The following is a 22,241-nucleotide window of genomic DNA, read 5'->3' on the forward strand; positions in this document are numbered from 1 at the left end:
AAACTCAAAAGAAACCCAGGCCCAGGAGTGTCAGAGAAAGGAATCACTGTTTGCCTTAAGAGGTGGGTGAGGGAAACCTGCAGGTCCCCATTTGTGGGGAAGGTCTGGGGAAGCCGAGGAGGACAAGGAGACGGGAAAAGGGCTTGCAGCTGTTGTGCAATCCCCATGCTCCCAGCAGAAGGGTCTGGGGGGCTCAGCACTCAGAACTCACAAGATAGCAAAGCTCAGAGCCCCGTTACACAGAGTCAGACTGTGATCAGCTCACACCCAGGGGGAGCAACACCCCTCCCTTGGTCTCTATGCCAGAGCTCCTATCAGCTCAGTCCTTCCCGCAAGAGCGGGCTGCTGAGAGGGTTGTGATGGGGTAAATGAAGGCAGAGGAGGATTGTTCCTCATGGGGTTTTTTTTGTGTGTCTCTGTGATCCTGCTGGAGGAAGCATCATTTGAGTTTGTTTCAGTGACTTGGGTTGGGTTGAGGTTGTGACCCTGAGCACAGGGGTTCCTGCACTTTCTGCTCTTAGCCCCTCAGGGAGTGGACAATGGAGCAGTTTCAGAAAATGGATAGTAAGTAGGCTAAGAAAGTGTCACATAAGTGAGAAGAAAAGCAACATCCTCACCTCCCTGGTGGTCTAGTGGTTAGGATTTAGCACTTTCACTACTAAGGCCTGGGTTCAATTCCCAGTCAGGGAAAGTGGCTTTAAACCAAAAAACCTTCAGTTATTCTTCCCTTGTAATGTAAAGAAATCCGTTGTATTTTCCTGTTTCCCCATCTTCCCAGTGTCTCTATGGCAGGGCTGGCTCCAGACACCAGCACAGCAAGCAGGTGCCTGGGGTGGCCAATGGAAAGAGGAGGCTTCAGGGGCAATTTGGCCCTCTCAGAGGGAAGGAACTTGCCACCAAAAGTGGCAGCGGTAGAGCTGCCATTGATTGCAGCTTTTTTATTTATTTTTTCTTTCCGCTTGGGGTGGCAAAAACACTGGAACTGGCCCTGCTCCAGGGAAGACAATTTGTTAAATCCCAGATGAGTGCAGTTCTATCAGTTCTCAGCCTGAGCCCTTAGGTCTTAATCCTGAGGCTATTGTCACATCATGGGGCCATTTCCCTCCTCTCTTTCCTAGGGAAGCACAATTTTCCTTGCACAGACACAGGAACAGCAAGATCGTTCTCTGTCCCTTGTGCAAAGCAGGGGGCCAAATTCCATGGAAACAATGGACAAGCAGGGGGCCCTGGGCACATCCAGCCCTGGCTGTGAGATGTTCCCTCCCCTCTTTCTTTATGCCCCTGTTGTTATTTCATGGATTGTCTGGGATGGGGGAAAAGCTGAGTTCACTCCAGGTGGAGGGGAAAAAGGACTCTGAAAATCTCAGGACCTGCTACCAGGATCACCGAGGTGCTGGGGATTTGAGTAGGAAAGGGACTGTGTGAATTGTCAAGGTGAGGAATGAATAACAATCTACAACTAGATCCACCTCATTAACCACTGACACAGGCTAATCCTGCCGCAGATAGAAGGGAAACTGGGAGTGAGTCTTTGCTGTTCAGCCATGGAAACAGTGACCCATAATAAGCTCAACCCCTCTGGGGCTGTAGCTCAGTGGTAAAGCACATGCTTTGCATGTATGAGGTTCTGGGTTCAATCCCCAGCATCTCCAGGTTCATTTTTTCACCCTGCTGCTTTGCTCATGCGCAGAGGGGATGTGGCCCTGCAATCTACCTGCAGGAGTTTTAATCCTGCTTAGTGAGGGGCAAGTGTCAATTGCATGGAAGGTCTGGGGGGGTTTCTGTTCCTAAGTCACCTTGGTACATGTAAGTTTCCCACCCGCTGTGCTGCTTGGGACAAGGGTAGATGAGAAGAGCGAATCCTCCAGCACTGGAGGGAAAGGTCCCATCTGCACAGACTGAGAGGCAAGGAAACTGAGGGGCAGTCAGTGCTCAGAGAGGAGAAAGGTCAGTGATTTACACCCACCAGGGACACTGTCTTTTTGAGTATCACAGGGGTAGCTGTGTTAGTCTGGAGCTGTAAAAAGCGACAGAGTCCTGTGGCACCTTATAGACTAACAGACGTACAGGAGCATAAGCTTTCGTGGGTGAATCCCCACTTCGTCAGATGAATGGAGTGGGAATTCTGTGCCTGGCTAGCCAACTACAAAAGCAGTTTCTCGTCCCTTGGTGTTCGCACCTCAGCTACTAGAAGAGGGCCTCATCCTCCCTGACTGAACTAACCTCCTTATCTCTAGGCTGATTCTTGCCTGCATATTTATACCTGCCCCTGCAAATTTCCACTCCATTCATCTGACGAAGTGGGGATTTGCCCACGAAAGCCTATGCTCCAATACGCCTGTTAGTCTATAAGGTGCCACAGGACTCTCTGTCTTTTTGAGGCGAGTGCAGCTGGCTTGGGATGGTGCTGACGATGGATAGAAAAAAGGCTGGAGTCAATGACAGATGAGACCACAGAAGGGGAAGGGGAATGGCAGCCCCACAGAAGCTCCTGGGTGCTCAGATGCCCCAGTTATTGCACCCTGGCCTGTCACAGAGAGAGAAAAGACCCAGCAGGACCCAGCCCCCCCTACAGTGATCCCATGGACAAGAACCTGGCTGGGAGTGGGGTGAAGGTTCCCTGTGGGCAAAGGGGAGCTGAAATCCCTCAGTGTCCTGGAATTTAAGCAATGGAAGCTTCAAACCCTGCACGGGTCTGGGCTGAGGTGCATCAGCAGAAGGTAGGACCAATGGCATTTTCCTGACTCACAGGGAACTTAAATTAACATGCTCAAGATCACACATTCCTTAGGAGAAAACGAAGGGAAAAAAAAACAAAACCCACCAAACCGTTGCTGTTTCTACCCAAATGATCAATGAGACCAGAAAGTGAGACTGTGCAATTAACTGTCTGGGACTACACTGACTCTGCAGTTACTTGGATGCAGACACACCCAGCTCTACGGTTGGGAAACGTACAGAGACTCTGCTGCTGCTCATGAACTAGCAGCACATGACCTCTAAGCAGCTGCCATTCGAATGTATCTGAAAGTTACAAGGAACAACGATCTGTGTTAAAGGAAGGTTGCCATTTACTAGAGCCCCAGTTGATGCCGTGTGCACAAAGAGAGGATTGAATGTGTAACAGGGAGTTTGTAAATCTTGGTTATTTTAGTTTTGTAACAGGCTCATGTCCACCCCCAGTAGAGTTTTCAGTCCCAATGGCAACTTACTTACCAAATGTAATACAGACTAGTCCATGCCTCCCAAGTGGATGTGGTTCTTGTTCTTCTGCACATTGTAGCCCATGGAGGCCAAGGACCTGCAAATGTGTCTTCATGTGCCTGTGTTTCATTGATGAAAACATAAACTAGACCCTTAGAGTATTGGAACTGATTTCAGCTGGGGGACATGTTTGTGAGGTTTTTATGCATTTACACAGGAAGACATTGAATGTCCTTATTCATTTTGGGGATCCCTATTTAGTGGAGCTCCTGAGCATACTGGAAATAGAATTATTTTTACTGAAAGAACAGGTTTGTAAAAGAGCACTTGGAGTTGAACCAGGGGCCATGTAATCTGCAGTCAAACACTCTACCACTGAGCTATTACCCCATGACATTTGCATTGGCAAGTCAGTGATATTAAGGATTTTGAAGGACGGGCTCTGCCTCAGAGAGCTCCTTTTCTATTCCCAGACCACAGGGGTTTTAAAAATGGGGCTTGATTAAACTTTATATACACATGTAGACACCACAGTTTGCACACACACCAACATAGCTTCCCCCACTGACATAGCTACCACCTCTCGGGGAGATAGGTTAACTGCACGGATGCGACAGCTCTCTCCCCTCCGCTTAGAGCAGCTTCATTATTTATGAATAGGTGGGAAATAACCTCCTGAATGGACAGGAACCAATGTATCAGATATTGCTGTGTCTGCATTCAATATGGGTAACTGGTCATATTGGGCTGGATTAGTGGGAGCGTTGCCAGCAGATCGAGGGAAGTGATTATTCCCCTCTAGTCGGCACTGGTGAGGCCACATCTGGAGCCTTGCGTCCAGTTCCCCCCCGCCGCCACTACAGAAACAAATTGGAGAGAGTCTAGGGGACTGGGAACTAGCCAACCAATGCCCTCCTCCCCACTAAGTTTTAGTAAAGGGCCAAGAGCCCTTACACAAGCCAGCCCCATGAGGGTCACCCATGTGCAGAGACAGCAGCACAAGCTGGTCCCATGGTGTAACGGGCAACACTCAGGACTCTGAATCCTGCAATCTGAGTTTAAATCTCAGTGGGTTCTTGTGTTGGCTGGTGGTAAAGCCCTGAGCTCCCAGTGCTCAACTTCCCTGTCTCCAGTTGTGCAAGAGCCAGTCTTTCCCCTCCTGCTGGGTGACTCACACCTCCTAGAGCCAGGTCTCTGGCTGGGATGGCCACAATGGGTTGGGGCTGTGGAACTTGCTACCCTGATGGTTGGGATTCTCGCTGCTTCACCTCATGCCCACAAGTTTGGCCCTTGTGCTTCCTGCCACACTTTTCCTCTGGCCCACATGGTGCTTGAAGAAAGGAGGGTCAGGGCTGGGATTGATAGTCAGGGCTTGGCAGGAGGGAGGAAGAACCCCAGGCTGGAGCCCCACACACCTTCCCTCCTCCTCTGGGCACCTAGAGCAGAGGTGGCCCAGGTCTGTCTGCTGGACACCTCGGCAGAGTAGGTGAGTTCATGTAAATACAGTCTGGTCCCAAAGCCTCCCCCAACCCTGGCTCATCACTAGCTCTCAGGGTAGAGCTCATCCACACCTTGCCTCCAAATCATCATTTGAAATTCTGAGGTTGGCCAACATTGCCGAAGCCAATGCACCAACATTGTCAGCAAACACAACAGCTGGGTGAGGAAACCCGACTTTGTCCAGACTTCTCAAACCTATTTTACTTTCTCAGGTACAAGTATTTTTCATACGTTGGATCTGCTTTTAAACTGTGTGTTAACGTTTCAATTTCCATTCAGATTTGCAGCCAGTGACAACATTGGCAGCGCTGCATGTAACTACCTGACCACTGGGGGGTGTTGGGGAAATTCGGGGGAGGGGTGCACAGCCCCCTGGCTGGGGGGCGTATAGGAAATGCCGGTTTCACTGAATTGAGTCTCCTACTGCAGCACCTCAGTAGGTCACATCAGAGAGGAGCTGCAGTGTCTAGGCAGTGGGATGCCTGTGCCTTTAAGAGCCCAGCCCTGGGAAGCCCATGCTGAGAGGTGCTGCCTGTGGGAGGGGAAATAGAAAAGCCCCTCTGCTCCCGCACCCTGTTTTTGCAAACACTGGAGTCTCAGCCCCGGGTAACTGTTACCCTCTGCCCCTGCCTGTGCCGGGGTTTAACCCTCTGGCAGCGCCTCCCCTGGGCTTAACCCGGCTCCTTCCCCCTCCTGACTTTGCACTTCAGCCCCTCTCCTAACTCTGCCTCCAGCTGCTTGACCCCGACCAGTCAATTTCCACCCCTGCTCGGACCCTGGCCACCCTCCTCTGATTTGCCCCCTTTGCCCCTCTTTAATCCCTGTAAAAGTAAGGGGGCTGGGTCCCATTCTCAGGGGCGCCTAGCCCTGCCTGCCCAATGCTCAAAGCGCCCACGATCTTGCGGATGTTCGCGAGTGCTGCAGGGTCACCTGCAGGGAGAGAGATGCGGTTAGGAGGTGATGCAGCCAAGGGTGCCTCACCCAACACTGAGATGCAGCCACCTCTGGGGTGAGTTGCACAAGTCAGCAAATGAATCTGGAACAGGAAATGCACTGAAAGGACCAAGGCAGCTGCAGGAGGTGGAGAAAACCAGAAAAAGCAGGAGCCCTGGATCCCAGCCCTGCCTCTCCCCCACTCTACCCACTAACCCCCCTCCTCTCCCAGATTTGGGGGGAGAACCCAGGAGTCCTGGTCCCCAGCCTTGTCCACCCCCATATTCCACCCAACAGCTGCCCCCGCAATTGCAGGGCAGCACCATGGGGCACACTAGGGCCTGCCTGTTTGCACAGGACGGGCAACACCAGTGCCTCAGGGGAGAGATGATGCTAAGGGAGAAGCAGGCAGCAGACACCCCCACAACAGAGTAAGAAGTGCTAGGGGGCACCGTGCTGCAAGGAGTGAGGGGGGTTGGCAGGGAATGGGAGGATCTCCTCACAGCGGGTGCATCTGTCTCCCCAACAATTCCTCCCCAGCCCTACCCGGCCCAGGCTAACCCGGCCCAGCTACCAGGGTTACATTTGGCCTGGATTCCCAGCTGCTGGGGAGGGGCGTGGGGCTGGGAGCATGAGCCTCTACTCCCCTTCCCGACACAGCTGCATGGAAACTGACCAAAGGAGCCTGCAGCACTGCTGCCTAGAGGAAACTGAGGCACCAGCCAGTGACAGACACATCATGGCTCTCCTCAGCCTCATCCTCTTTTCCAGATACAACCCGGGGTATGTGAGGAGGGTAAACTCAGGGCAGTTGCATAGTTAACCTGTGGAACTCCTTGCCACAGGATGTTGTGAAGGCCAAGACTATAACAGGGTTCAAAAAAAAAAAAGAACTGGCTAAATTAATAGAGGACAGGTCCATCAGTGGCTATTAGCCAGGGTGGGCAGGGATGGTGCCTGTAGCCTCTGTTTGCCAGAAGCTGGGAATGGGCGGCAGGGGGTGGATCACTGGATGATTCCCTGCTCTGTTCATTCCCTCTGGGGCCCCTGGCAGGAGACAGGAGGATACTGGGCGAGATGGACTTTGCGTCTGAACCAGTCTGGCCGCTCTTATGTCTCCCTTGGTGCAGCAGTGACACCCAGTGGGCAGTCAGAGTAATGCACAGAAGGTGTCTCCGTTGGCGCAGCAGTGACACCTCGTGGTCATTCAGGGTAATGCACTGAAGGTGTTTCCCTTGATACAGCAGTGACACCCAGTGGCCAGGTGGCGTAATGCACAGCGTGTGTCTGCCTTCTAGGAGCAGTGACACCCACGGACCAGTCACGGTAATGCACAGAGTGTGTTTCCCATGGAGCAGCAGTGACACCCAGTGACCAGCAGGTGGCATCAGACTCTTCTCGTTTGGTGGGGGACTGAGGTGGGCTAGACAAAAAAAAATTGGGGGGCAGGCTCCATCCTTTATGGGAGCAATACAACCTTTATTAAAAATAAAATAGTAAACAGGGTTTACTTTAATAATATAAATCTGTCCAAATTTTAATACTATGAGCTCAGATCAAGTGTGAGCAGTCTCTTGGTCTATCCAAGGACATGATCAAGTGTCTTGATGTTTTTGGTCTTTTGGCCTCGAGATGAAAACCTTGTCTGAGTCTTTGGAACCTTGAGATAAAAATATTATTTAAATCCAAAGTTCTTAAAGATCCCATCAACAACAAAAACTAAATGAAAAATTGAAACAAAAAACAATGCTTAATTTAAAACCCAAACATTAAGAAAAACTTTGTTTTTAAAAATAAAAACTAACAAATGCCATAAATTAATAATTTCAACATTTTATCAAAAAGGTGTGCTACAGCAGGATGAGAAACTAACATAAAATAAATAAGCCTGACCACTAAAACCTCCCATAAAGGAATCATATCCTTGAATACTGGCCAAATCTGTATAAAATATGCAGAACTATGTCAAAACTGGTGTTGCAGGTCAGCCATTCGAATACAGAAAATGTCAATTAAAAGCTCCATTCCAATTAAAAAAAACAAAACAACCCAATAAACCAAAACCGTCACAGCCTGATACAAACCTACACAGAAGCAAAATTAAACCTGTGCCAACATTGGAACAAACGATGTAAATTTCTAATTCTAACTTCTTGTTTCTCCCAGGAGGAAAGTGTTTTGCATCTCAGTAACCAGGCTGTCACTGCAGCTTTCCTTTCACTAAATGAGAAGTGGCAGTATCATAGCCAATGAGGTTAATCCGAGGCGTATTATTGCTAGTTGAAAACTTTTCCCAATGCCCTCAGTTTTCTCTATGAGAAATTGAAATTGTATCTTTGCACTAATATCCCAAATGTGCAAGTCCATCCCCTCAGAGCAGCCCCACACCCTGAGCCCAGGGGAGAATCCCAACTGGTTTGTGCATTTGTAACCCTGGGGCCTGAAGCTGATGAGAGAAAGGGAAGTGAGCGATCTTGGAGGTTTCCGATACCACCTGCTGGGAGCAGAGGGAATTGACTGAGCAACGTCCTGGCTAATTTTCACCTTGTTCTCTGCCAGCAGGCTCAAGGGCGACTTGACCATGGCAGCACCCTATGTACATTTTGGGGCCATTGGGGTGAAATGTGAGTACTTTTGGGGTTGGGACCCACATGAGAAGGGACGTGCACAAACTGGAGAGAGTCCAGCACAGGGCAATCAAAATGATTAGGGGGCTGGGGCACATGACTTATCAGGACCTACAGGCCATATCCTGTATGTTAAGCTAAGGCAAAGTGAGCATCTCTATAGTGTGACCTTTTACTCAGAAAGGAAAATTGACCTTTATCTTGTTACTCAAATAGAGAAGTACCCATGCCTGTCTAAGACCTTTACCTAGACCAATCGACAATGGAGAATGGCATAAGGGGTTTTTCAGTGTTGTACCCACAGAATTAACAGGTACACCACAGGGGAACCTATGTGCATATGTACATGTCATCAACATGCACAAACATACTAGCCTATGAAGTAAGCGTACCCTAGTGTTTTGTGGCTAAGGAGTGAAATTTGGGCATAGGAGGAAGGATTTCCGGCGCTTGTGCCCTATAAAAGAGGTAACCCACCTCGCTAGAGCACATCGCTCTGTCATTCTGACTTACTTCCTCCACTCTCTCTCTATCTACTATCAGTAGGCTGTACTTGTTCTTAAACTTTAAGTTTCAAAGTAACTCGGCTAAGCTCGGTTTCCCTAAGTTTTTATTCTTTGTTTATTAGGATTTGATTTTAAGTTTAACTTAGTCAAGTAAACCCTAAGTAACATTAGCTTTTTCTAAACAATGCATCTTTCACTCAAGAATTGAAAACCTGAACTGCAAGGCTGGTCCTGTGTCTCTTACCACCAGGTTATCAAGGAAGGGTGTGAGTATATTAACCAAAACTTTGTTGCATATAATGCCATATGTATCTTTTGAATAGCAGTAATGCAACTGTAACTTTATAACTCAATTAAATTAAATAAAATGTAAGCTAATAAATTACATTTTCATCATATTTTCCAAATTAATATTATTAGTACACCCTAAATCAGGCTACATGGGACAGAGAGTTGGAGTGCAGGGGGATGAGAGCACTGGCTAGGGGGTGCAGGCTTTGGGGTGGGGGTGGAATGAGCGGTTCAGGGGGCAGTAGAGGGCTCAACGTTAGGGTAGAGAATTGGGCTGTGAGGGCTCTGGAACAAGGCCAGGAAAAAGAGAATTGAGGCATGCAGGGCCGTCCTTAGGATTTATGGTGCCCTAGGTGAGATTATTAAACTGGTGCCCCTGTGCCTGATCTGCTCTTAGCAACAGAAATATAAGCTTACACTATTGGAAAACTTGCCACATTCACGGTATTAAAACCAGTTTAACTTAATGAAGCAATCTGTAATGCTGATGCACTAGCACTAAAGAAGTAGCACTATAGAAAAAATTCTGATTTGACAGAATGATGCAAATAATATAATTTTTTTAATTTGTCAAAATTGTATTGGAAATTTATATGAAGAGGTATTGAAACAAATTTTTTTTTTTAATTAAAAGCAATCTTTCTGGCTTTTTTGGCTGCAAAATCAGTTTAATAAGCTGGGTTTCCAAACAGTGGGAAAATATAACCCTAGTTTTACTGCTAGGTAAAGCACAAAGTGACCAAAATGAAGTCAGCACAGAATCATCTCATCTAGATTAAGGTCGCACAGAAATGTTACAGAAGTCCTATTGTGCCTTATTTTTGTTTGGAAAGACATTAGCAATAGCAGCACAGTCACATGATAAAATACATGATAAATCACTGCCTCTAAAGTTCCATCAAAAACTGACATTTTCACAGCTCTAGCATGAGCTGCTGTACAGATTCTTCACAAGGAAGTGTCCGTAGCCTTTTTAACTCATATTAACTATGTATTTACTTTATGAAAGTTGGAGAAAATATTGTGAAAACGTAAAACATTGGCTGCCCAACTTCTGGGCTGGCAAAAGCTATACTGACTCACAGGGAAAAAAAAGCAGGAGAATCTTAGTACAACATATGGTCAGTCTATACCAGGGGTCGGCAACCTTTCAGAAGTGGTGTGCCAAGTTCACTGTAATTTAAGGTTTCTCGTGCCAGTAACACATTTTAATGTTTGTAGAAGGTCTCTCTCTATGTGTATATTATATAAATAAACTATTATCTGAGGTCCTGGCCACCGGTCCTGCTCAGGCCACTGCCAGCTGAGTAAATGAAACCCCAGACCGGCAGCGGGCTGAGCGGGACTGGTGGCTGGAACCCTAGACAAGGATCCCAGGCCCTGCTCAGCCTGCTGCTGGTCTGGGGTTCTGACCACCAACTCCTGCCAGCCAGGATCCCGGCCGCCAACCCCCCTCAGCCCGCTACCAGCCTGGGATTCTGCTCACCCAGGCTGGCAGGAGGCAGAGTGGGGCCGGCGGCTGGGCTCCTGACTGGCAAGGTGCCGGCAGCCGGAACCCCGGAGTAGCAGCAGGCTGAGTGCTGCCGGCACCCCAGACTGGCAGCAGACTGAGCCACTCAACCCCCCACCGGCCCTGCTCAGCCCGCCTCCAGCCCACCCAGCCCGCTGCCGGCTGAGTGAATGGATCCCCAGGCTGACAGCAGGTTGAGTGGTTCTGCCGGCCTGCTCAGCCCGCTGCCAGCCTGGGGTTCCTTGGGGGTCCCCAGGCCAGCAGCGGGTGCTGAGTGGGGCCGGCGGCCGGTATCCCAGCTGGCAATAGGGCAGCAGCTGGAACCCCAGAGCAGTGATGGGCTGAGCCGCTCAGCCTGCCGCTGCGTACCATCAAAAATCAGCTCACCTGCCACCTTTGGCATGTGTGCCGTAGGTTGCCGACCCCTGCTCTATACACTAGTAAGGAGATGAGCATATTACAGTTGTTGGAGGGCTCTTATCAGGAGTAACAGGCTATAGGAAAGTCAGTCAACATTTTTTGTTTCTCTGATGAAAACTGGCCTACTCCCTGCCTCAAACCAAACCTGTCACTAATAATTGTCAACAACTTAATTTTCTGTTTTTGGCTAAGAGATTGACTTTTTTTTTTTTTAAATATTGAAATTGGATTCAGGATTGTTAGCAAGAATTTTTGGCAAACAAAGTTGTTAAATGACAATCTAAATGGCAACACAGTACTGCTTTCATACTGCTGGTCCAACAGCTGCAGTAGACCCCAAAATCCACCTCTTGGGGTGCAGAGTGGCAAGAGCAGCAGCAAACCCTCAGGTCCAATCACACACCAATGGGCACCACCACCAGCCTTACGGACCATGGTGAAGTTAGCACAGCATCTGATCTCAGGGACAGGTCACCCATGGAGCCACAGCAGCTCATCCTGCCCTGTGCAGCTCCCCCCGGATGAGATGGATCGGTGGCAGCTGCCAGCCCGGGGGAGACACGCTCCCCAGCTAGGGTGACCAGATCCAGATGTCCTGATTTTATAGGGCCAGTCCCGATATTTGGGGCTTTGTCTTATATAGGCACCAATTACCCCCAGCTAGAGTGACCAGACAGCAAGTGCGAAAACTCAGGACAGGGGGTGGGGGTGGGGGGTAAAAGGAGCCTATATAAGAAAAAGACCCCAAAATTGGGACTGGCCCTATAAAATAGGGATATCTGCTCACCCTATCCCAACCCCCTGTCCTGAGTTTTCACACATCTGGCTAACCCCAGCCCAGCCCCCTGTGACATTCCAATCCTGGCTCACTGCCCAGGAAGTGAGTTACTTTCACTTTCATTCCTCAGCAGGCAGGGAGCCAGCCTCCTCCCCCCACCTACCCCCCAGCACCTCACCCAACCCATCCCTGATGGAGGGGAGGGAGGAGAGAGAGAGGGATCCTCCTGGGGAGGAGGGAGAAAGGAGGGGGTGCTCCATGGGGCAGGGTGGGAGAAGAATGGATGTTATGGGGGACAACAGAGGATACTGGTTCCAGAGCCGCGGCCTCACCTCACCTCAGCCGGGGGAAAGAGTCACACTCACAGGTGAGCTCCCTCCCCAACCCCTCCCCTTCCCAGAGACCCCAGCAGCCAATCCCCTCCCTCAGACTGTGCTGCATTCGGCTCTCTCTAGGACCCAGCAGCCCTGCTCTTACAAGCTCCACTGCTTCCCGTCTGTCCAGGCTCCCAGCAGAGCAGTGCCCCCAGACCTAGTGGTGCCCTAGGCAGCTGGCTATGGGTAAGGATGGCCCTAGACACATAAGAGAGAGATCAGGCTAGAGCAGAAAATGGTTAGGGGTGGGGGTGGAGAATTTGAAATGTAAGGAGAAGAAAAATCTTTCTTCTGCTCCCTCTCATCAGAGCATCTAAAAACCAGGTGAGAAATACCTCTCCCCCACTGCAACATCAACTCTGGTGGGCTTGGGCTGAGGAAGGAACTTCTCTCCCCAGCAGCTCCAGCTCACCTGGGCTGGGCCATGGACATCTGCCCCCACAGATCTGGTACGCCTGGCCTGGGACAGGGGAGGGGCTCCTCTCCTCTCCATTGGGGACATGGCGGGATGAGAGATGTGACAGGGCTTTACGGGAAATCATTATTTGCCTGATTCATGTGCCAGTCCTAGTCCTTGCTGACCAAACAAACAGTATCCTGCATGCTGATGCCAGTTTGGAGGGTCTGGGAGCACTCTCCTACCAGGAAGTGGAAGGTAAATGTAAATCTGTAGCCTTTGCCAGCTGAGGACTGTCTGATAGCGAAACTCACTATCCCATCCACCAGCTGCAGTTCTTGGCCTTGAAATGGGCCATCATTGAGAAATTTCGAGACTACTTGTCTGGTGCTCAGTTTCAGGTATGCACAGAGAACAATCCACTGACTTATGTGTTAAGAAGGGCTAAGCTGGATGCTACAGAGCAGAGATGGGTGGCTACTTTTGCTAGCCATAACTTCAGCATTCAATACCAATGAGCTGGTATAATAGGGAGTGTGATTTATCAGGAGCACCAACTCTTGGCTGTGGGGAGGATGTAAGCAAGGTCAGAATGAACTCTACCCTGCCATCTGTTCGTGATGTGTTGTAAAGGCCTTTGGTTGCTGATGTGCATGGTCACACCCACGCCGCATTGCATGATGGGGGTGCTTGTCCAAATGGTGATTTTGGCTGCTGTCGGATCCCCAAACACTTTCTTAATAGGGCAGGAGTAATAAAGTGTAGTAATCCTGGTCATATGAATAAAAAACAGTAGAACGGTACTTAGCAGTTCATGATTTCGGGACTCACCCGAACCTACATAAAAATCGTTAGACAAGGGACATGGGTTCCAAAGAATAGCAATTTAAAAGAGATTGAAAATATATGTGTTTAACATCATGAGATTCTGCTGAATTCTCTAAATACACATTATATGGTTTTCTTCTCTCTTTAGTAGAAATATAGAATTAATTATTATTCCATTACAAATAATGTGTTAAGGCATACACTTAAAATCTTAGATAAGTGAAAAATTGAGTTATACTGAAAGAGATGGAATGTGATGCTATTTAAAACGTTAAGTTCATAGGAATACAGTTCGGAATTAGAACCTGGCAGAAAAGTTTTGTTGGAAGAGTTAGCAGAGCGAGATTGTTAGTCACAGGTGAGTGGGTGGGTTTATGCAAATACTGGACTCTTGGACAGGAGCAGGGGCGGGGGGGATCAACACGACTTCTGTGGCACATGCACCACCTCTGCAACTAACGTCTGCTACCTCACTCCCTAACAACACACCTTTTAGCTCTCAGGACCAAAATACACCGTGAAAGAGATCTAAGATCTAACGGCATAAGCTTAGGGTGAGCAACTGCAGCACTCACAACAATTTGAAGAGATTCAAAACCGCCTCTGCCTCTGTCTTTCCACACCAGGGACAGCAGAAAGGACATCAGCAGCACCTGCGAGAGACCAACAAACATCCATTTCTACCTCCCTCCACGCGCTGCCGTTAGGAACCCATACCCCTTAATGGTGAATACTTTTCAGGCGAGGGTGACGCTCAGGCCTCAAAGGCCAGGTACAGTTACTCTGTCCTTGATCCAAAACCAACAGGAAAATACACTGGATTACTCCTGCCCCAATAACAAAGACACTGGGGATCCCGCAGCAGCTGAAATGACCGTTTGGACAAGCACTCCCATCATGCAATCCGGGGTGGGTGTAACCATGCAAATGACATCAGCCCCAAAAGGCCTTGACGACAGATCACCAACAGATGGCAGGGTAGACTTCATACTGACCCTGCTTCAACTAGATTGTGGCAAAGATTCCAAAACACCGAACGTTAAAACTCACCTAACGCGGGTCAATCCATCCTCATCGTCGTAACGCTCGTTATACTCCACACCCGAACGTAGCCCTCATATGGACAACATGCCCTCCTAACTCAGTGTCTGTACGTTAACCTTTTACCCCCCCTCAGGGCTATTGCAGATTATGTATTCCTTACGCCACCCCATTTTAAACCGAACTTTGCACCCTTGGGTAAGCTGTACGTTGTTCCTGAGCACCAGAAACTTCTACGCCAAAACTCTGTACCGTACACTTTTTTTTTCTTTGAACCTCATCTTAATAAAATGCTGACTTTTGTTCGAGATCCCGGCTCCTCTTCCTTTGCAAGGCGTGTGCGTTCGCTCCGCGTTTTAGTCTGCTAATACGGCGGGGGGCGATTGAGCCAGAGGTGCTTGCCTGCTGCAGACACGGATCCAAGGCTGACCCTCGTCCCCCACAAGCGTAACTGAAAACAGTTTAAGAAGTGCTCCCGTCTCTGGCACTCAGCTACCCAGCTCCCAATGGGGTCCAAACCCCAAATAGATCCTTTTTACCCTGTAGAAGCTAGCTGTAAAATCCTGTGACCAGGGCAGCTGCCTAGCAGCCAGCGCATCTGCCTGCCAGAGCGAGGGCATGTAAGGCACTAATCCGGATAGTGGCAGCTAGGTGACAGGGGGAGAGTGTGAAGAAGCAGCAGAGTGGCGCAGCGGGAGCGTGCTGGGCCCATAACCCAGAGGTCGATGGATCGAAACCATCCTCTGCTACGCGTGCGCTTGTTTCTTTTCCCTCTGGGCCTTCAAGCGAGCCGGTGACCAGCAGAGCCCCAAGAGCCTAGGCCATGAGGCAAGAGGTGGCTGAGGCAAAGCGGCGGCCTGCCAGGGAGCTCCCTGGCACCTCTGGCTGCCTGGGCTGAAGGCAAGAGGCAGGCCTGGGCGTGGCGAGGGCCTCCTGTCCCGGAATGAGGCTGCAGTGCTTCCTGGTCCCCTTTTCCCACCCACACCGGCAGGCGGCTGCTGCGGGAGAACACGAGGGAGGCTCTGGGGGCGCTAGGCAGCGCTGTGTGTGTGGCTGTCAGGGGAAAGAGCCGAGGCTCCCGACTCGACCCTGCCATTGACTCGCGTGGCTCTGCGCGCCGTCAGCCGGGGCGGGGTGGGCCAGGCGGCTGACGTGACTCAGGCTTGGGCCGCATGGCCGTGCTTTCCTGATGAGGCATGAGGCAGGCCAAGAGCTTTGCACAGCGTACAGGGAAGTGGGAGGAGGTGTCTTTGAGCCGGCCTGTCTCCTCCGCTTCTCCCTTGCCGCTTGGGCGGAGGCGGGAAGGAGCGAAATGTTCCCGGCTGAAAGTTTTTGTGCTCGGCTTTGAGGATTAAGCCTGAGCCTCCGGCACGGCTGCTGGCAGATGGGTTTCTGAATGGCATCCAGCCTGCTCTTTGGACCACCAGCTGAAAGCTCTGAGGCCAAGAGGTAGCAAAATGGGACCTTTGAGGCTCCCCATACAGGCCTCGGGAAAGCAAGGCAGTAGCAGGGGCTTAGCGCCGTCCCTGGGTGGGCTCGAACCACCATCCTTTCGGTTAACAGCCGAACGCGCTGACCCATTGCGCCACAGAGACATGGAGAGGGCAAGGCTGTATTGAGCACAAAAGCCGGGAATCAGCTCAGGGTACGGTATAGCACATGCCTACAGTGGTTAGCCAAGCAAAAGCAAGGAACTGGATTGCTATGGAAGGAAAGTTCTGTGGGAAGGAACCGAAAGAGCACCGGGGCTGTGGTACAGCGCTCGCATACACTTTCTTTGGTCTGTTTTGCTGGAAGAGTTAGCAGAGCGAGATTGTTAGTCACAGGTGAGTGGGTGGGTTTATGCAAATACTGGACTCTTGGACAGGAGCAGGGGCGGGGGGGATCAACACGACTTCTGTGGCACATGCACCACCTCTGCAACTAACGTCTGCTACCTCACTCCCTAACAACACACCTTTTAGCTCTCAGGACCAAAATACACCGTGAAAGAGATCTAAGATCTAACGGCATAAGCTTAGGGTGAGCAACTGCAGCACTCACAACAATTTGAAGAGATTCAAAACCGCCTCTGCCTCTGTCTTTCCACACCAGGGACAGCAGAAAGGACATCAGCAGCACCTGCGAGAGACCAACAAACATCCATTTCTACCTCCCTCCACGCTGCCGTTAGGAACCCATACCCCTTAATGGTGAGTACTTTTCAGGCGAGGGTGACGCTCTCAGGCCTCAAAGGCCAGGTACAGTTACTCTGTCCTTGATCCAAAACCAACAGGAAAATACACTGGATTACTCCTGCCCCAATAACAAAGACACTGGGGATCCCGCAGCAGCTGAAATGACCGTTTGGACAAGCACTCCCATCATGCAATCCGGGGTGGGTGTAACCATGCAAATGACATCAGCCCCAAAAGGCCTTGACGACAGATCACCAACAGATGGCAGGGTAGACTTCATACTGACCCTGCTTCAACTAGATTGTGGCAAAGATTCCAAAACACGAACGTTAAAACTCACCTAACGCGGTCAATCCATCCTCATCGTCGTAACCGCTCGTTATACTCCACACCCGAACGTAGCCCTCATATGGACAACATGCCCTCCTAACTCAGTGTCTGTACGTTAACCTTTTACCCCCCCTCAGGGCTATTGCAGATTATGTATTCCTTACGCCACCCCATTTTAAACCGAACTTTGCACCTTGGGTAAGCTGTACGTTGTTCCCTGAGCACCAGAAACTTCTACGCCAAAACTCTGTACCGTACACTTTTTTTCTTTGAACCTCATCTTAATAAAATGCTGACTTTTGTTCGAGATCGGCTCCTCTTCCTTTGCAAGGCGTGTGCGTTCGCTCCAGCGTTTTAGTCTGCTAATACGGCGGGGCGATTGAGCCAGAGGTGCTTGCCTGCTGCAGACACGGATCCAAGGCTGACCCTCGTCCCCACAAGCGTAACTGAAAACAGTTTAGAAGTGCTCCCGTCTCTGGCACTCAGCTACCCAGCTCCCAATGGGGTCCAAACCCCAAATAGATCCTTTTACCCTGTAGAAGCTAGCTGTAAAATCCTGTGACCAGGGCAGCTGCCTGGCAGCCAGCGCATCTGCCTGCCAGAGCGAGGGCATGTAAGGCACTAATCCGGATAGTGGCAGCTAGGTGACAGGGAGAGTGTGAAGAAGCAGCAGAGTGGCGCAGCGGGAGCGTGCTGGGCCCATAACCCAGAGGTCGATGGATCGAAACCATCCTCTGCTACGCGTGCGCTTGTTTCTTTTCCTCTGGGCCTTCAAGCGAGCCGGTGACCAGCAGAGCCCCAAGAGCCTAGGCCATGAGGCAAGAGGTGGCTGAGGCAAGCGGCGGCCTGCCAGGAGCTCCCTGGCCCCTCTGGCTGCCTGGGCTGAAGGCAAGAGGCAGGCCTGGGCGTGGCGAGGGCCTCCTGTCCCGGAATGAGGCTGCAGTGCTTCCTGGTCCCCTTTTCCCACCCACACCGGCAGGCGGCTGCTGCGGGAGAACACGAGGAGGCTCTGGGGCGCTAGGCAGCGCTGTGTGTGTGGCTGTCAGGGGAAAGAGCCGAGGCTCCCGACTCGACCTGCCATTGACTCGCGTGGCTCTGCGGCGCCGTCAGCCGGGCGGGGTGGGCCAGGCGCGGGCGTGACTCAGGCTTGGGCCGCATGGCCGTGCTTTCCTGATGAGGCATGAGGCAGGCCAAGAGCTTTGCACAGCGTACAGGAAGTGGGAGGAGGTGTCTTTGAGCCGGCCTGTCTCCTCCGCTTCTCCCTTGCCGCTTGGGCGGAGGCGGGAAGGGGCGAAATGTTCCCGGCTGAAAGTTTTGTGCTCGGCTTTGAGGATTAAGCCTGAGCCTCCGGCACGGCTGCTGGCAGATGGGTTTCTGAATGGCATCCAGCCTGCTCTTTGGACCACCAGCTGAAAGCTCTGAGGCCAAGAGGTAGCAAAATGGGACCTTTGAGGCTCCCCATACAGGCCTCGGGAAAGCAAGGCAGTAGCAGGGGCTTAGCGCCGTCCCTGGGTGGGCTCGAACCACCATCCTTTCGGTTAACAGCCGAGCAGCGCTGACCCATTGCGCCACAGAGACATGGAGGGGCAAGGCTGTATTGAGCACAAAAGCCGGGAATCAGCTCATGTGACGGTATAGCACATGCCTACAGTGGTTAGCCAAGCAAAAGCTAGGAACTGGATTGCTTTGGAAGGAAAGTTCTGTGGGAAGGAACCGATAAGTGCACCGGGGCTGTGCTACAGCGCTCGCATACACTTTCTTTGGTCTGTTTTGCTGGAAGAGTTAGCAGAGCGAGATTGTTAGTCACAGGTGAGTGGGTGGGTTTATGCAAATACTGGACTCTTGGACAGGAGCAGGGGCAGGGGATCAACACGACTTCTGTGGCACATGCACCACCTCTGCAACTAACGTCTGCTACCTCACTCCCTAACAACACACCTTTTAGCTCTCAGGACCAAAATACACCGTGAAAGAGATCTAAGATCTAACGGCATAAGCTTAGGGTGAGCAACTGCAGCACTCACAACAATTTGAAGAGATTCAAAACCGCCTCTGCCTCTGTCTTTCCACACCAGGGACAGCAGAAAGGACATCAGCAGCACCTGCGAGAGACCAACAAACATCCATTTCTACCTCCCTCCACGCTGCCGTTAGGAACCCATACCCCTTAATGGTGAGTACTTTTCAGGCGAGGGTGACGCTCTCAGGCCTCAAAGGCCAGGTACAGTTACTCTGTCCTTGATCCAAAACCAACAGGAAAATACACTGGATTACTCCTGCCCCAATAACAAAGACACTGGGGATCCCGCAGCAGCTGAAATGACCGTTTGGACAAGCACTCCCATCATGCAATCCGGGGTGGGTGTAACCATGCAAATGACATCAGCCCCAAAAGGCCTTGACGACAGATCACCAACAGATGGCAGGGTAGACTTCATACTGACCCTGCTTCAACTAGATTGTGGCAAAGATTCCAAAACACCGATCGTTAAAACTCACCTAACGCGGGTCAATCCATCCTCATCGTCGTAACCGCTCGTTATACTCCACACCCGAACGTAGCCCTCATATGGACAACATGCCCTCCTAACTCAGTGTCTGTACGTTAACCTTTTACCCCCCCTCAGGGCTATTGCAGATTATGTATTCCTTACGCCACCCCATTTTAAACCGAACTTTGCACCCCTTGGGTAAGCTGTACGTTGTTCCCTGAGCACCAGAAACTTCTACGCCAAAACTCTGTACCGTACACTTTTTTTCTTTGAACCTCATCTTAATAAAATGCTGACTTTTGTTCGAGATCGGCTCCTCTTCCTTTGCAAGGCGTGTGCGTTCGCTCCAGCGTTTTAGTCTGCTAATACGGCGGGGCGATTGAGCCAGAGGTGCTTGCCTGCTGCAGACACGGATCCAAGGCTGACCCTCGTCCCCACAAGCGTAACTGAAAACAGTTTAAGAAGTGCTCCCGTCTCTGGCACTCAGCTACCCAGCTCCCAATGGGGTCCAAACCCCAAATAGATCCTTTTACCCTGTAGAAGCTAGCTGTAAAATCCTGTGACCAGGGCAGCTGCCTGGCAGCCAGCGCATCTGCCTGCCAGAGCGAGGGCATGTAAGGCACTAATCCGGATAGTGGCAGCTAGGTGACAGGGGAGAGTGTGAAGAAGCAGCAGAGTGGCGCAGCGGGGCGTGCTGGGCCCATAACCCAGAGGTCGATGGATCGAAACCATCCTCTGCTACGCGTGCGCTTGTTTCTTTTCCTCTGGGCCTTCAAGCGAGCCGGTGACCAGCAGAGCCCCAGAGCCTAGGCCATGAGGCAAGAGGTGGCTGAGGCAAAGCGGCGGCCTGCCAGGGAGCTCCTGGCACCTCTGGCTGCCTGGGCTGAAGGCAAGAGGCAGGCCTGGGCGTGGCGAGGCCTCCTGTCCCGGAATGAGGCTGCAGTGCTTCCTGGTCCCCTTTTCCCACCCACACCGGCAGGCGGCTGCTGCGGGAGAACACGAGGAGGCTCTGGGGCGCTAGGCAGCGCTGTGTGTGTGGCTGTCAGGGAAAGAGCCGAGGCTCCCGACTCGACCTGCCATTGACTCGCGTGGCTCTGCGCGCCCGTCAGCCGGGCGGGGTGGGCCAGGCAGCGGACGTGACTCAGGCTTGGGCGCATGGCCGTGCTTTCCTGATGAGGCATGAGGCAGGCCAAGAGCTTTGCACAGCGTACAGGGAAGTGGGAGGGAGGTGACTTTGAGCCGGCCTGTCTCCTCCGCTTCTCCCTTGCCGCTTGGGCGGAGGCGGGAAGGGAGCGAAATGTTCCCGGCTGAAAGTTTTGTGCTCGGCTTTGAGGATTAAGCCTGAGCCTCCGGCACGGCTGCTGGCAGATGGGTTTCTGAATGGCATCCAGCCTGCTCTTTGGACCACCAGCTGAAAGCTCTGAGGCCAAGAGGTAGCAAAATGGGACCTTTGAGGCTCCCCATACAGGCCTCGGAAAGCAAGGCAGTAGCAGGGGCTTAGCGCCGTCCCTGGGTGGGCTCGAACCACCATCCTTTCGGTTAACAGCCGAGCAGCGCTGACCCATTGCGCCACAGAGACGGCAAGGCTGTATTGAGCACAAAAGCCGGGAATCAGCTCAGGGTACGGTATAGCACATGCCTACAGTGGTTAGCCAAGCAAAAGCAAGGAACTGGATTGCTATGGAAGGAAAGTTCTGTGGGAAGGAACCGAAAAGAGCACCGGGGCTGTGGTACAGCGCTCGCATACACTTTCTTTGGTCTGTTTTGCTGGAAGAGTTAGCAGAGCGAGATTGTTAGTCACAGGTGAGTGGGTGGGTTTATGCAAATACTGGACTCTTGGACAGGAGCAGGGGCAGGGGGGATCAACACGACTTCTGTGGCACATGCACCACCTCTGCAACTAACGTCTGCTACCTCACTCCCTAACAACACACCTTTTAGCTCTCAGGACCAAAATACACCGTGAAAGAGATCTAAGATCTAACGGCATAAGCTTAGGGTGAGCAACTGCAGCACTCACAACAATTTGAAGAGATTCAAAACCGCCTCTGCCTCTGTCTTTCCACACCAGGGACAGCAGAAAGGACATCAGCAGCACCTGCGAGAGACCAACAAACATCCATTTCTACCTCCCTCCACGCTGCCGTTAGGAACCCATACCCCTTAATGGTGAGTACTTTTCAGGCGAGGTGACGCTCTCAGGCCTCAAAGGCCAGGTACAGTTACTCTGTCCTTGATCCAAAACCAACAGGAAAATACACTGGATTACTCCTGCCCCAATAACAAAGACACTGGGGATCCCGCAGCAGCTGAAATGACCGTTTGGACAAGCACTCCCATCATGCAATCCGGGGTGGGTGTAACCATGCAAATGACATCAGCCCCAAAAGGCCTTGACGACAGATCACCAACAGATGGCAGGGTAGACTTCTTACTGACCCTGCTTCAACTAGATTGTGGCAAAGATTCCAAAACACGAGCGTTAAAACTCACCTAACGCGGGTCAATCCATCCTCATCGTCGTAACCGCTCGTTATACTCCACACCCGACGTAGCCCTCATATGGACAACATGCCCTCCTAACTCAGTGTCTGTACGTTAACCTTTTACCCCCTCAGGGCTATTGCAGATTATGTATTCCTTCGCCACCCCATTTTAAACCGAACTTTGCACCCCTTGGGTAAGCTGTACGTTGTTCCCTGAGCACCAGAAACTTCGCCAAAACTCTGTACCGTACACTTTTTTCTTTGAACCTCATCTTAATAAAATGCTGACTTTTGTTCGAGATCCAGCTCCTCTTCCTTTGCAAGGCGTGTGCGTTCGCTCCGCGTTT

The 22,241-nt window shown here is 51.3% G+C and overlaps 8 non-coding genes across 8 annotated transcripts; 5 read left to right on the forward strand and 3 right to left on the reverse strand.

Moving 5' to 3' along the window:
• Positions 1–618: 618 nt before the first annotated feature.
• On the forward strand, positions 619–690 carry TRNAE-UUC. Its single transcript has one exon. It is a non-coding gene; the product is annotated as a tRNA-Glu (tRNA).
• An 890-nt stretch (positions 691–1,580) lies between these two features.
• On the forward strand, positions 1,581–1,652 carry TRNAA-UGC. The gene has a single exon. It is a non-coding gene; the product is annotated as a tRNA-Ala (tRNA).
• Positions 1,653–7,857: 6,205 nt separating this feature from the next.
• Positions 7,858–7,996, forward strand: LOC120375952. Its single transcript, XR_005586884.1, has one exon. It is a non-coding gene; the product is annotated as a U4 spliceosomal RNA (small nuclear RNA).
• Positions 7,997–15,086: 7,090 nt separating this feature from the next.
• On the forward strand, positions 15,087–15,158 carry TRNAM-CAU. Its single transcript has one exon. It is a non-coding gene; the product is annotated as a tRNA-Met (tRNA).
• Positions 15,159–15,930: 772 nt separating this feature from the next.
• TRNAN-GUU lies at positions 15,931–16,004 on the reverse strand. The gene has a single exon. It is a non-coding gene; the product is annotated as a tRNA-Asn (tRNA).
• A 1,580-nt stretch (positions 16,005–17,584) lies between these two features.
• Positions 17,585–17,656, forward strand: TRNAM-CAU. The gene has a single exon. It is a non-coding gene; the product is annotated as a tRNA-Met (tRNA).
• A 763-nt stretch (positions 17,657–18,419) lies between these two features.
• Positions 18,420–18,494, reverse strand: TRNAN-GUU. Its single transcript has one exon. It is a non-coding gene; the product is annotated as a tRNA-Asn (tRNA).
• A 2,418-nt stretch (positions 18,495–20,912) lies between these two features.
• Positions 20,913–20,987, reverse strand: TRNAN-GUU. Its single transcript has one exon. It is a non-coding gene; the product is annotated as a tRNA-Asn (tRNA).
• Positions 20,988–22,241: the final 1,254 nt, after the last annotated feature.

Source organism: Mauremys reevesii, linkage group 12 (assembly GCF_016161935.1).
Source record: "Mauremys reevesii isolate NIE-2019 linkage group 12, ASM1616193v1, whole genome shotgun sequence".
Taxonomy (NCBI): domain Eukaryota; kingdom Metazoa; phylum Chordata; order Testudines; family Geoemydidae; genus Mauremys; species Mauremys reevesii.